The sequence below is a fragment of the Cetorhinus maximus genome, chromosome 8 (assembly GCF_964194155.1).
Source record: "Cetorhinus maximus chromosome 8, sCetMax3.hap1.1, whole genome shotgun sequence".
Classification (NCBI taxonomy): Eukaryota; Metazoa; Chordata; class Chondrichthyes; order Lamniformes; family Cetorhinidae; genus Cetorhinus; species Cetorhinus maximus.
Window position 1 is genome coordinate 53,390,846 of NC_135886.1, and position 12,454 is coordinate 53,403,299.

Below are 12,454 nucleotides of genomic sequence, written 5' to 3' on the forward strand. Positions count from 1 at the left end.
TAGCTGTTAAGGTTAAGAGTTAAGGTTGAAATGGCTATGCAGTTACACACTGAATGATGTTGCGATCCATCTACTCTACATACTTCAGGTGCACATTCACAATATCCACACTTTTGACTGACATAAACCGTCTTAACACAGCATGCATCAGAAGTGTGCACATGTGGCGTGGAGACTATCTTGGGCCAGAAATGGCCCGTGCAGCACTGAAAATGTGAGTGCTACACATCTGAATTTTGCAGCCCAGATCTTTAAAGTTTTTTTTTAAAGAGCTCGGTGAACAAATGTGTTTCCCTGTTTGGTGAATCTTCAGTCAAGCCCCACTTCCAGGCTGGCAAATAGAGGCAAATTAGCACCACCCTAGACAAGGGCATTTCTCACTGGAATCTGCAACTGGTTGAGCCCTGACACTGCCTGGCAATGGGGCAGGTCATGGAATAGGATTTGTTTTTCTGACACCAGAGCAGTGATGACCCGGCAGCAGCCCGTGGCCTACTCTTGTGGATGAGGCTTTGCCTGTTGTGAAGCTGAGAGTGGAGGCCTGTGTTCTCTCAGGTAGCCATCAGTCACCATTTTAATCTGAGCACAATCAAAGGTCTGATTGACAACGGGCTATGATCACAGCTAATCCCTTCCCCCTCCCTCTTTCGCAGGAAGTGACACTGGATGCCGTGGTTATTGCTTCAGCTCAACTTGATATAATCAACGGAAAACCTGAAGCAAGGCATGACTCTGCCATTTTATCACAGCACACGGCGCAAACAGAACACGTTCTACAACAAGACTTTCTCCAGATGGGAGGACCATCCAACGGCACGTCACTGAACACACAAACTGAGTGAGCCGAGGAACAGCAGTTTCAGTAAGCTACTCATTTCATTTCATTACTGACTGTGTACATGACTGTGCATGTGAGTGTGCTAGTGAGTGAGTTAGCACATGTGTTAGTGTGTGTACCAGTGTGTGTTTGTAGGTGTTTATTTGTGTATGTGTGTGTTGGTGGGTGAGTTACCATGTGTGTGTTAGAGCACGTATATGCTTGTGTGTATGTATTAGTTGTGCACTTTAGTCTTTGGTGTATGTGTTTCACTGTGCTTTATGTATGTGCAACTGTGCATGTTTGACATGCATGTGTGTGTATGTGTAAACTGTTCTGTGTGTGTTAGGCTGTGTGGGGGGCTGTTAATGGGGGCAGCATTCATTCAAAACTCTGCTGCCCCTATCCTCACTCACTTCAGCCCATCATGTCTGCACCGGCTCTTTGAATGAGCAATTCACTTAGTGCCACTCCCCCACCTTCTCCCTGTAACCCTGTACATTCTTCCTTTTCTGATAACAGCTTAATTCCCTTTTGAATGCCTCAATTGAATCTGCCTTCACCAGACTCTCAGGCAGTGCATTCCAGGCCTTAGCCAGTCGCTGTGTGAAAAAGTTTTCCCTCATGTAGCTTTTACTTCTTTTACTAATTACTTTAAATCTGTGCCCTCTCGTTCTCAACCCTTCCATCATTGGGAACAGTTTCTCCCTATCTATTCTGTCCAGACCCCTCATGATTTTGAACACCTCTATCAAATCTCCTCTCAGCCTTCTCTTCTTTGAGGAAAACAGTAACAGCTTCTCCGATCTATCTTCATAGCTGAAGTTCCTCATCCTTGCAACCATTCTCATTAATCTTTTCTGCACTCACTCTAATGCTTTCACATCCTTCCTAAGGTGTGGTGCCTAGAACTGGACACAATACTCCAGCTGAGGCCGAACTAGTATCATATAAGTTCAACATAACCTCCTTGCTCTTGTACTCTCTGCCCCAATTAATAAAGCCTAGGATGCTATATGCTTTATTAACTGCTCTCAACCTGTTCTGTCACCTTCAGTGACTTATGAACATATACACACAGCTCCTGCTGCTCCTGCACCCCCTTTAGAGTTTGTATATTGTCTCTCCATGTTCTTCCTACCCAAATGAATCACTTCACATTTCTCTGCATTAAACTTCATCAGCCACCTATCCACCCATTCCACCAACTATCCTCCTCACAGTTCACAATGCTTCCAAGATTTGTATCATCTGCAAATTTTGAAATTGTGCCCTGTACACCAAGGTCCAGGTCGTTAATATATAACAGGAAAAGGGTCCCAACATTGACCCCTGGGGAACTCCACTACAAACCTTCCTCCAGCCTGAAAAACATCCATTAACCATTACTCCCTGTTTCCTGTCACTCAGCCAATTTTGTATTTATGTTGCTACTGTCCCATTTATTCTGTGAGCTATAACTTTACTCACAAATCTCTAGAGTGGCACTGTATCAAATGCCTTTTGGAAGTCCATGTACACCACATCAGCAGCATACCCTCATCAATCCTCTCTGTTACCTTTTCAAAAAACTCCAGCAAGTTAGTTAAGCATAATTTTCCCTTAAGAAATCCATGCTGGTTTCCTTAATTAACCCACATTTGCCCATGTCACTTAATTTTGTCCTGAATTATCATTTCTAAAAGTTTCCCCACCACCTAAGTTAAACTGACTGGCCTGTAGTTGCTGGGCTTACCTTTCTTGAGCAAGAGTGTAATATTTGCAATTCTCCAGTCCTCTGGAACCACTCCTGAGTTGAAAGAGGACTGAAAAATTATGTCCAGTGCCTCTGCAATTTCCACTCTCACTTCTCTCAGTATCCTTGGATGCATCTCATCTGGTCCCGTTGCCTTATCAATTTTAAGTACAGATAACCTATCCAATACCTCCTCCTTTTTAATTTCGAATCCATTTAATGTCTGAATTACCTCATCTTTCACCATGGCCTAGGTAGCATCTTCTTGCTTGGTAAAGACAGATGCAAAGTATTCATTTAATATCTCAACCATGCCCTCTGTCTCCATGTGTAAATCCCCTTTTTGGTTCCCAGTTGGCCCTACTCCTCCTTTTATCACCCTTTTACTATTTATATGCCTATAGAAGACTTCGGGATTTCCTTTTATGTTAGCTGCCTGTCTCTTTTCATACTCCATCTTTGCTTCTCTTATTGCTTCTTCACCTCTTCTCTCAACCTTCACGACTCAGCTTGGTTTTTAATTGTGTTTCCTGCCTGATACTTGTCATAAGCACACATTTTCTCTTTTATCTTAATTTCTATCTCCTTCATCATCCAGGGAGTTCTGGATTTGTTTGCCCTACCTTTACCTTTCAAGAGAATATACCTCAACTGTGCCCAAATTATCTCTTCTTTGAAAGTAGCCCATTGATCAGCGACAGTTTCTCCAGCCAACTTTTGACTCCAATTTATTCAGCCCAGATCCATTCTTACCCCACTGAAGTTGGCTTTTCCCCAGCTAATTTTTCTCACTCTGGACTGTTCTTTATCCTTTTCCATAGTCAGCCTGAACCTGATGATACAATGATCACTGTATCCGAAATGTTCTACTGCTGACATTTCATCTACTTGGCCCACCTCATTTTCGAGAGGCTCAGGTCTAGCAATGCCTCCTTCCTCATTGGACTGGAAAGATACTGCTGAAGAAAATGTTCCTGAACACGCTCTTGCCCCTCACTGCCCTTATACTATTACTATCCTAGTCATATCCAGGTAATTAGAGTCCCCCATTATAAATACTCTATGGGCTGAATTTTGCCCTTGATGGGTGGGCGGGCCTGACCGACTCGGCGGTGGGCGGGCAGCCGATCGCTGCCGCAAAAACGGACCACGCCGCCATTTTGCGCGGGCGGGCCGATTAAGGACCGCCCAGCGTGACGTCTGATAGGAAGCGCTATGCTCTTCCTGTGTGGGCGGAGGGGGGGATTCCCCAAATGCGAGAGTGCGCTCTTTGGCGCATGCGCACGAAATAGCGCACATCTCCCTGAGGCTAAGTGGTGCCTCAGGGAGATCGCTGAAAGCTTTTCAAAGTTTAAAAATAGAAAAATAAAAAAATCATTAACATGTCTTTAATTGTCTTAATTATCCTGTCAATGGCCATTGACAGGTCGGCGGGCGGACAGCTGATCATGCTGTCTGCCCGCCTTCCTGAATATTTAAATGGGGCGGGATTTTGCCGGAAGTTCCCCGACGTCATCCCGCGTCAGCAAGCGAGCCACGCCCCCGCTCGCTGACAGAAAAATTCAGCCCTATAAGTTTTGCACCTCTCTGTAATTTCCTTGCAAATTTGTTTGCTACATCCTTCCCACTAATTGGTGGCCTATAGACTACACTGAGCAATATAATTGCACCCTTTTTTGTTCCTTAGCTCGAGCCAAATAGACTCTACTTGACTTCTTTGGGACAACCTCTTTCTCCAGCATTGCAATGCTCTCCTTAATCATTACCACCACTCTTCCCCATTTTCTTTCTTTTCTATCTTTCCTGAACGCTTTGTGTCCGGGAATATTTAACACCCAGTCCTGCCCTTATCTGAACCAGGTCTCTGTTATAGCCACAACAGCATATTTCCTCATGGCAATCCATCTGTAACTCACCGATCTTATTTACCACACTCCGTGCTTTCACATACATGCACAGTAACCCTCTCTCTCTCTCCCTCTCCCTCTCCTCCTTTAAGAGTTAAGTCTGCAGAGTTGACCAGGTTTTTGGTCACATGTTCGAATGCCTTCTTTTGCGGCTGAACTTCAAATTCTGTTCGTTAATTTCGCCTGTGAAATGTCTTGGAAGGTTTTCAAACATTAATTTCCTGTATAAATGCACGTGTAGTCTTATTTTTCTTTCATTCACCAGATGTGAGCATCTCATGTTTATTACCCATCACTAATTGACCTTGAGAAGGTGGTGGTGAGCTGCCTTCTTGAACCGCTGCAGTCCATGTGGTGTAGGTACACCTATAGTGCTGTCAGGAAGGGAATTCCAGGATTTTGACCCAGCAACAGTGAAGGAACGATATATTTCCAAGCCAGATTTGGAGGGGAACTTCCAGGTGGTGGTGCATCTGCTGCCCTTGTCCTTCTAGCTTGTAGAGGTTGTGGGTTTGGAAGGTGCTGTCTAAGGAGCCTTGGTGAGTTGTTACAGTGCATCTTGTGGATGGTACACACTGCAATGATGTTGTGCTAGTGGTGGAGGAAGTGAATGTTTAAGGTGGTCATTGGGTGCCAGTCAAGAAAGATACTTTGCCCTGGATGGTGTCGAGCTTCTTGAATGTATTTGGAGCTGCACTTATCCAGGCAAGTGTAATCACTTCTGCTGGGCCTTTCCTTCCAGTGGTATAGGACAAGGGATGATGATGGAGGAGTCTGGGACATTGGCTGTAAGGTAAGATTTTGTGAATTTGACAATGTCTGGCTGCTGTTTGACTAGTCTATGGGACAGCTGTCACCACTTGGCACAGGTCCCAGATGTTAGAGAGCAGGACCTAACAAGGTTGATAGGGCTTGGTGCCTTTGTTATGTCTGAATTGAAACCTAGGGTGAGGCCGGGTGAGCCATTCAGTTTTAATCTCGCTTCAGTTGTCACAGTGGTTTGATAACTGAGTGGCTTGTGAGGCCATTTCAAAGGCAGTTTAGAATCAGCCACATTGCTGTGGGTCTGGAATCACATATAGGCCAGGCTAGGTAATGATGGCAGATTTCCTTCCCTAAAGGATATGAGTGAACCAGATGCATTTATAGTACAATCCAGTAGATTCATGGTCAACATTACTGAGACTAGCTTCTTTATTCTGGATTTAGTTAATTAACTGAATTCAAATTCCCCAACTGACATGATGGGACACAGGTTTCCAATTTATGAGTCCAGGACTCTCAGCTACTAAGTCCGTAACATAACCACTCGGATACAGTATGAAATGTTGCAGTTGAAAACGGCTGTTAATGGGTACAACAAGGGGTTAGATACAAAGTAAATCTCCCTCTACACTGCCCTCATCAACTGCTCCCAGGGTAGGTACAGCACAGGGTTAGATACAGAGTAAAGCTCCCTCTACACTGTCCCCATCAAACACTCCCAGGACAGGTACATCACAGATTTAGATACAGAGTAAATGTCCCTCTACACAGCGCATAGACTAGTCAAACAGCAAGAATTGCAAGGGGTTAGATGCAGAGTAAAGCTCCTTCGACACTTATCCCATCAAACATTCCCAGGGCAGGTAAAGCAGAGGGCTAGATAGAGAGTAAAACTTCCTCGTCTCTGTCACTGTCAGCGCTCCCTGGACAGGTACAGCACGGGGTTAGATACAGAGTAAGTCTCCCAGTACACTGTCCCCTTCAAACACACCCAGAACAAATATTGCACATGGTTATATATAGAGTAAAGCTCCCTCCACACTGTCCCCATCAAACACTCCCAGGATAGGTACAGCACGGGGTCAGATACAGAGTAAAGTTGCTTCTACACTGTCCCTATCAAACACTCCCAGGACAGGTACAGCACGGGGTTAGATACAGAGTAAAGCTGCTTCTACACTGTCCCTATCAAACACTCCCAGGACAGGTACAGCACGGGGTTAGATACAGAGTAAAGCTCCCACTACACTGTCCCCATCAAACACTCCCAGGACAGGTACAGCATGGTGTTAGATAAATTGTTAAGCTCCCTCTTCACTTTAACACTACCAAGGCGGGTACAGCACAGGGTTAGACACAGCCAAAGCTCTCTCTACTCTGTCCCATTAACACTCCTTGGGCAGGTGCATCACAGGTTTAGATACAGAGCTAAGGTTCCTCAACACTGTCCCCATCAAACACTCCCAGGGCATGTACAGCACAGTGTTAGATAGAGTCAAGCTCCCTCTCCACTGTCCTCATTAAATACCACAAGGGCAGGTAAAGCACAGGGTTAGGTACAAAGTAAATCTATCTCTACACTGTCCCCAGCAAACACTCCCAGGGCAGCTACAGCACGGGGTTAGATACAGAGTAAAGCTCCCTCTACTCTGTGCCCATCAAACACTCCCAGGGCAGGTACATCATAGATTTAGATATAGAGTAAAGATCCCTCTATACATCTCCCCATCAAACCAAGGGCAGGAACAGCATGGGGCTAGATGCATTGGAAAGCTCCTTCAACATTTATCCAATCAAAAGCTCCCAGGGCTGGTACGGCACAGTGCTAGACAGAGAGCAAACCTGCGTCTTCTCTGTCACCATCAAACACTCCCAGGACAGGTACATCACGTGGTTAGATACAGAGTAAAGCTCCCTCTACACTGTCCCCATCAAACACTCCTGGGGCTGGTACAGCATGGGGTTAGATTCAGTTTAAACCTCCCTTTTCTCTGTCACCACCAACATTCCCAGGACAGGTACAGCACGGGGTTAGATACAGAGTAAAGCTCCCTCTAATTTGTCCCCAGCAACCGCTCCAACATCAGTCACAAAAGAGAGTGAGATACAAAATAAATCTTCCTCTACACATGCCACATCAAATCCAGGACAGGCACAGCACGGGGTTAGATACAGAGTAAAACTGCTTCTACACTGTCCCCATTAAACACTCCCAGGACAGGTACAGCACGGGGTTAGATACAGAGTAAAGCTCCCTCTACACTGTCCCCATCAAACACTCCCAGGGCATATACAGCATGATGTTAGATAAAGTGTTAAGCATCCTCTTCACTTTAACACTCCCAGGGCAGGTACAGCACAGGATTGGACACAGCATAAAGCTCCTGCTACACTGCGCCATTAACATTCCCTGGGCAGGTACAGCACGTGATTGGATACAGAGTAAACCTCCCTCTACACTGTCCCATCAAACACTCCCAGGCAGGTACATCACAGTTTAGATACAGAGTTAAAGTCCCTCAACACTGTCCCCATCAAACACTTCCAGGGCATATACAGCATGATGTTAGATAAAGTGTTAAGCACCCTCTTCACTTTTACACTACCAGGGCAGGTACAGCACAGGGTTAGACACAGCTTAAAACTCCCTCTACACAGCCTCCTTAACACTCCTTGGGCAGGTACAGCATGGGATAGATGGGCTCCATTTCAGCCAACTCCAGCATGATGCCACCACCAAACACATCTTCCCTTCACCCCCCCCCATGTCGGCATTCCGTAGGGATTGTTCCCTCCGGGACACCCTGGTTTACTCCTCCATCACCCCCAACACCTCATCCCTTCCACGGCACCTTCCCATGCAACCGCAGAAGGTGCAACACCTGCCCCTTTACTTCTCCCCTCCTCACCATCCAAGGGCCCAACACTCCTTTCAGGTGAAGCAGCATTTCACTTGCACTTCCCTCAATTTAGTCTACTGCATTCGCTGCTCCCAATGAGGTTTCCTCTACATTGGAGAGACCAAACGCAGACTGGGTGACCGCTTTGCAGAACACCTTCGGTCTGTCCGCAAGCATGACCCAGACCTCCTTGTCGCTTGCCATTTCAACACTCCACCCTGCTCTCATGCCCACATGTCCGTCCTTGGCCTGCTGCAATGTTCCAGTGAAGCTCAACGCAAACTGGAGGAACAGCACCTCATCTTCCGACTAGGCACTTTACAGCCTTCCGGACTGAATATTGAGTTCAACAACTTCAGATCATGAACTCTCTCCTCCTTCCTCACCCCTTTTTTATCCCCTTTTTTCTAATAATTATTATATTTTTTATATATATATTTCTTTTCCCATCTATTTCTATTATTATTTTTACAATTTATTTCCATATTGTTTTATCACCACCTTTTAGCCTATTTCAATCCCCTCTCCCTATCCCACCCCCACTAGGGCCAACTGTCACTTGCTCGTCCTGCTTTCCACCCTTAATGTCACCATTAGCACATCCTTTAGCTAATACCACCACCGTCAACACCCCTTTGTCCTTTTGTCTATGACATCTTTGGCAATCTCTCCTTTGCCTCCACCTATCACTGGCCCTCTATCCAGCTCTACCTGTCCCACCACCCCCCCCTCCCCCCCACCCAACCAGCTTATATTTCACCTCATTTCTATTTCTCTTTAGTTCTGATGAAAAGTCATACGGACTCAAAACATTAACTCTTGTCTTCCTTTCCACAGATGCTGTCAGACCTGCTGAGTTTTCCAGCGATTTTTGTTTTTGTTTCAGATTTCCAGCATCCACAGTATTTTGCTTTTATCTCCCTCCAGCCTCTGCCCATCAAACACTCCCAGGACAGGTACAGCACAGGGTTAGATACAGAGTAAAGCTCCCTCTACACTGTCCCCATCAAACACTCCCAGGACAGGTACAGCACAGGGTTAGATACAGAGTAAAGCTCCCTCTACACTGTCCCCATCAAACACTCCCAGGACAGGAAAGGCACAGGGTTAGATACAGAGTAAAGCTCCCTCTACACTGTCCCCATCAAACACTCCCAGGACAGGAAAAGCACGGGGTTAGATAGTTACGCATCATCAAATTAGGTAATGAGTCTTTTTGCTTCCCAGTTGATGCAGGAAGGTAATGCGTCACAAGGATGGATGTGTTGGCCGACTAATGGCTGGAGCATAGGGGCAAGTCATGTGATGATACCTCCAGGAATACATTTAATCACAGTTGGCAACCGTACTCACAAGGTCTAAACCTAAACATTCAACTGGAAACATTAGCTCTGTTTGTCTCTCCCCTGATGCTGCCCAGACTTGCTGAGTATTTCCAGCATTTTCTGTTTTTAGTGAAAAAACAATGTCTTTTTTTCTGCCCTTTTCAGAATATCTAACAATTAAGGGATCAGATTTAAGCTAAAGCCATGGGTTTTCCTTCTCTCTCTTCATTGGCAGGTATTTGTGAGCCACACCCGGTTGAAGAGGAACCCACTGTACACACATACTGATGGTCTCATTAAATGTCAGATAATACAGTTGTAACAGCAAATCCCTAAATAAAGAGAAAAAGCTCTAACAAAATTCCTTACGATCAGTTTTCGCTGCCCACAGTTAACTGTTATGAATCTGTAACAAGCTCCGAATATAGCCGCTGACTTCCCACACACATTAAGAGCAGTGATATGTGTCCGCTGCTATTTAGAAAGGCTGCCTGCTGGGTGTGTCAGATAACATCACCCTTTTGAAAGAGGAATCAAGATCCTGCGGTGTAAAATGGACAGCAGTCACCACTTAGCTTTGAGCTGGTCAGGGCCTGCATCGTGATCACTCTGACCAGTCGATGGAATTGATGAGGCAAAAGCGAATGGTCAGTGTCCAATTATTGTACCGGAGGAGCAGAAATTAAAGGTAATCTGGGTTACTGTCGCAATCGAGGCCTCCGCCCTCCTCTTGGGACTGCCATCCTCCACCCCAGGATCCCCAACTTACGGCCCACCCTTCCTGCCCCAGGACCCCCATCCTCCAAGTTGGGAGCTCAATCCTCGCCCCCCCCACATCATCAATACCCTCACCCTGTACTCCCACACCCCAATATGTGACCAAACACAAACCTCCAATTCCCAGCCAGTCAAGGGGGCCACTCACCCTTAGGTCAGCAGCATAGAAGCTGCCATTCAAATGGCAAACTAGACCCCAGAGGAAGCTAATGGGCACAGATTGGACCAAGGTGCAGAGAGATATGTAGAGCATGGAGCAGCTGAAAGGGAAGAACTGAGGAAATGTAAAATATTTATTAATTATCTTTAATATCTTATAAACGGCCCAAAATACTTCGGAGACAAATAAAGGCTGATTTTTTTAACAGCTTAAGCTGACACTCCCAGTGCCGTACTGAGGGAGCGCTACGTTGTCAGATGTCCCATCTTTCAGATGAGATGTTAAAGCAAGGCCCCATTTGGGTGGGTGTAAAGATCCCATGACACTGCTTCAATGCAGAGTAGGGTAATTTCCCCTGGCGTCTTTACCAATATTTTTCCCTCGACCATCACTTAAAAACAATTTGACTGGTTATTATCACGTTACTGCTTTTGGGATCTTGCTGTGTGCAATTTGGTAGCCACATTTCCTACATGTTTTCAGCTGTGACACCAGCCTCAATAGCTTTTGGGGGACAGGTGTCCAGACTTCCACTGGCCTGAAGAACTGTCTCCGGACATCACCCCTCAATGGCCCAGCCCGAGGTTTAAGGTTATGATCCTTTGTTCTAGTTTCCCATCACAGGAAAGAGATTCTCTCAGTTTACCCTTTCAAGTGTTTTAATGCCCTTAGCGTCTCAGTTAGATCACCCCTTAATCTCCTATACCCAGAAGAATATAAGCAACATTAATGCTATTTATTTTGAAATGCATGGGTGATACATTTAAAGTTTAAAGGGGTTAACTTGTGCTTGACCTATGCAAGGCCTTTTGTGTTGCAGTGTGAGTTTGCAGTGTGAGTGCACAGTTTATGGAAAACATTAAATATGAGCTGCAAACAACCTGTCCTCATCACTTAATCCTTTAGCTGGATATCATTGGCCTGTTCAAAAACCAACCTAGTGGAATCGCTGACAGGGAAACAGTGGCTTGCACTCTGGAGAAAGAAAGGGGAAATTCAGAGGTTTGTAAACAGGCATCGCACTGAGGAAATCATGGGGCAACTTCAAATATTTCGAAAACTGATCTCAGATCGAGATCAGGCTGATGAGGTGAAAGTTAGCGTACTCTCTGGCTGGGAACAGCAAACGGGTTTAGCCACTCTCAGCACTGCTCCCAGTGATGGTGGGCTCAAACCATAACCCTCCTCCTAGCTCACTGCTTGTGGGTGATGAAATTCCTTGGAGCATTCCCCTCTCTGTTGGGGTTCCTGGGGCGGGTACTCCTCTCACCAACATAATCAGGGTGGGTGGCGGGGTTTACAGCAGTGAAATGGGGGATTTCTCTCCCTTTGAATTCTTGCTTCTGAATCCAAACAGAAAGAATGAAAAGAAAGAGAAGCCTGCATTTCTATAGCACCTTTCAAAAAGTGGGATAGCCTGAATTATTTTACAACCAATGAAATACTTTTTGAAGTGTTGTAATGCAGGAAAGGTGACAGGCAATTTGTGCACAGCAAGATCCCACAAACAGTGACGTGATCATAACCTGCTCATTGTTTCCAGTGTTGCCAGATTAATGTATAAATTTTGGGCAGGACATCAGGGGAGAGCCCCTCTAATCTTCCTCATTTGTGGTTGTCAAACTTGTTACATCCGTCTGTGGGGGCAGATGGGGGCCTCGGTTTAACATCTCACCAGAAAGATGGCACTGCCAGGGCAGATTAGGTTTTGGGCTCAAGTCCTTAGAGTGGCACTTGAAGCCATGAGCGTCTGACTCAGGGACAAGGGTGTTGCCATCAGAGGCACATTCAGGCTCTCCTCTGGTGCTGTCAATGGTGGGAGTGACTGAGGTAACTTGGTGTATGGGTTTGCACTGAGCTGGACTGATTGTGCTCCTTGCCTGCCTAACGTATGAACAAACCGACTGTGCGATTCTACCATAGCACCTTAGAGAAGGTTCTAGAAACTGCTGCTCCTGGAATATGTTGTCCTTCTGCTTAGCCAACTTCTCCTCAGCACATGAATTTCTCAGTTTTTCTTTCTCCTTCTCTTTAGAAATGGATTTTCTGCTTAATATTTTGTGCCTAA

General features: G+C 45.7%; 1 protein-coding gene across 1 annotated transcript in view; it reads left to right on the forward strand.

Moving 5' to 3' along the window:
• The first annotated feature begins 760 nt into the window (after positions 1–760).
• LOC144683644 (uncharacterized) overlaps positions 761–12,454 on the forward strand; it is a 220,578-nt gene continuing 208,884 nt past the window's right edge. The window contains exon 1 of the mRNA XM_078546887.1: positions 761–862. The gene's annotated coding sequence lies outside the window, so the exon portion shown is untranslated. The remainder of the gene's footprint in view (positions 863–12,454) is intronic.